General features: G+C 39.1%; 1 long non-coding RNA gene across 1 annotated transcript; it reads left to right on the forward strand.

The window, feature by feature from the left end:
- Nucleotides 1-1,501: 1,501 nt before the first annotated feature.
- LOC140925341 (uncharacterized) lies at nt 1,502-2,985 on the forward strand. Its single transcript, XR_012164391.1, has 3 exons — nt 1,502-1,606; nt 2,553-2,603; nt 2,921-2,985. It is a non-coding gene; the product is annotated as an uncharacterized lncRNA (long non-coding RNA).
- Nucleotides 2,986-3,265: the final 280 nt, after the last annotated feature.

A 3,265-nucleotide genomic window follows, 5' to 3' on the forward strand; every position in this document is an offset into this window, starting at 1 on the left:
GCCATACATAGCCATACATAGCCATACATAGCCTTACACAGCCCTAAATAGCCATACATAGCCTTACGTAGCCCTACATAGCCATACATAGCCCTACATAGCCCTACACAGCCATATATAGCCATACATAGCCAAACATAGCCCTACATAGCCCTACTTAGCCATACATAGCCATACATAGCCCTACATAGCCGTACATAGCCATACATAGCCATACATAGCCCAACACAACTCTACATAGCCATGCATAGCCCTACATAGGCATACACAGCCCTACATAGCCATACATAGCCATACATAACTATACATAGCCCTACATAGCCCTACATAGCTATACACAGCCCCACTTAGCCCTACATAGCCGTACTTAGCTATACACAGCCCTACATAGCCATACATAGCCCTACATAGCCCTACATCGCCTTACACAGCTATACATAGCCCTTCATAGCCCTACATAGCCCTACATAGCCCTACATAGCCATACACAGCCATACATAGCCCTATATAGCCATACATAGCACTACATGGCCCTACATTGCCATACACAGCCATTAATAGCCATACATATCCCTTCCCCTACATAGCCCTACCTAGCCATATTCAGCCATACGTAGCCCTATATAGCCCTACATAGCCATACATAGCCATACACAGCCCTTCATAGCCCTACATAGCCATACATAGCCCTACATAGCCATACATAGTCCTACATAGCCCTACACATCCTTACATAGCGATACATACCCATACATAGCCCCACATAGCCATACACAGCCCTACACAGCCCTACATTTTCCTACATAGCCATACATAGCCTTACATAGCCCAACATAGCCATACATAGCCATACATAGTCCTACATAGCCCTACACAGCCCTACATAGCCATACATAACCATACATAGCCCTACATAGCCCTACATAGCCATACATAGCCCTACATAGCCATACATAGCCCTACATAGCCCTACATAGCCATACATAACCATACATAGCCCTACATAGCCCTACATAGCCATACACTGCCATACATAGCCCTACATAGACCTACATAGCCCTACATAGCCCTACACAGCCATACACAGCCATACACATACATACACCTACATACATAGCTCTACTTAGCCATACATAGCCATACACAGCCCTACATAGCCAAACACAGCCATACACAGCGCTACATAGTCATACTAGCCCTACATAGCCCTACGCAGCCGTACATAGCCCTACATAGCCATAGACAGCCCTAGTATACATTGCTTTACATAGCCTTACACAGCCCTATATAGCCATTTATAAAATAAGTAAGATAGTATGCGCACTCTGATTGGGCGAGAGTAATGTTTGCATGAGAGTATATAAACATCGTTGTGGCGTCAAGATGTTTCGCTTTTTACGCGGTTATCATGCAGGCACGAATTTCAAAAAGTTTTGGAGTTCAAAACTCGACAAGTTTACTTTATTTACTGGTTTACTTGTTGAACAGTTCTATTTCAGTAATGTGTACATAACCACAGCCGGTCCAAGCGATTAAAATATTTCCTTTTTTGTCTTCTTAAGATCCTGAAGAAGAGTATATTGATGCAGAAGAAAGAGAGAAAATGGTAAACATACTTCATAATAATACAAATTAAAATCTATTCCTCGAGTATCTCTGACTGACTAATGATAATCCTAGTGGGTCATCCTCTTTTCTTTTTCTTTTTTCGTTTTTATTTTTTTCCTTTACAGATCAGAATACTTATAATTTTAGTCAAAACACTTTAAGAGATCAAAATTAAAAATGATTAGGCGCGGTTCGGACGCCCAACTTTTCGTGAGCCGAACCTATTTCGAATTAAGGTCGATCCAAACTATTTAGGCCGCCTGAATTGGCTCAGACGTCGAACTATTCATGTACTTAATTCATTGTATTAGGTTCGGCCCGTGAAAAGATCGGCGTCTGAACCGGGCCTTAGAATGTCTACATTTTCATTCTGCAACTAGTTTCAGTATTAATATATACACTTAAGACACCCATGTTTCTTGCTAGCAAGAATGTTAATAATTATTTACCTAGCATTTGTGGTGTAGTGGTGTACAATGTAAATTAAATTAATGCATATATCTGTCTCTAGGAGTTGGATGACGAATTGTTACTACAAAGCCAACTATGGATCCTTACTATCGTATTTTTCCGCTGTTTGATCGACCCAGGTTATGTTAACAGCCCTAATTTGCAGGATTTCATTTCATTTGTGTCATTACTCATTTCATTTTTGTCATTACTTTTGCGATTAACCTCCTGTCGGTTTAGGTTGGGTTTGCTATGGGTTTTGATCACTTACATTTTTCGAGATTACACGCCGACATTTTAAACCTTCTTTGACATATAATATAGTGAATCAATTAATTGGCGTCATTGTGGTTACTGTATTGTTATGTCATAAAATGTGCTGTCCTACGAAATACTTGTATAACGCATGCCAAAGTAGTTAAACGTTTTTAAGGCTAATGACCATGAGGCCATAAATACCAACTTACGTTAACGTCATGCCTTACTTTCAACAGTAGAAGATTCTAACAACCAGGAAAAGAAGAAACAAAAGGGAAAGAGAAAAGGTAATTTATTTTTGGGTTGGGTAACTGTACCTTGGTTCAAATGTCTTCATTTTCCTCGCCTACTCTATCTTCTGTTCTTTATTTTTAAATTGCTTTTTTTAGCCTTAAGCAACAAGACTTTACAGAACACACTCCTTCCATTGCCTATTTTAAAACCGTATTTATAAGTAACTGCAACCATATGCACTTTCTTCTGGGACGTCATTTTTTTTTCGAATGGCTCTATCAAAAGTAGTGGAAATAAAAGACAGCAAGCATCCACAAAAGCTATGAAATAGAATCAATATCTCAGAATATTATACTTGAATCCATGGCAGGTAGTCGCCAAGTCTCGTCTCTGGCATATGCTCAGCATCCTGGAGTTCAAACAGGTAACCTCGGCTTTTGTTTGAACACCACTTTTATTTGTTGAAAAGAATTTACGTTCTCATGAGTTGAGGTTAATCGTTGACTATTATTTTTATTATTTTAATCTGTTAATTGTTGCATGTAATTTTTACTTTCATGTTTATCTTGTAAATGGTTGGTGTGTGGCCTAACCGGCTTTTACAAACCTAATCGAAGTGATGATGATGATGATTTATTTTTTACATACAGCAAGGAGACAAAAGAGTGACCGCTTTAATTTATTCACATTCTTTCGTGCAGATTTAATCCAATCA

Source organism: Porites lutea, assembly GCF_958299795.1.
Source record: "Porites lutea chromosome 5 unlocalized genomic scaffold, jaPorLute2.1 SUPER_5_unloc_1, whole genome shotgun sequence".
In the NCBI taxonomy this organism is placed as follows: domain Eukaryota; kingdom Metazoa; phylum Cnidaria; class Anthozoa; order Scleractinia; family Poritidae; genus Porites; species Porites lutea.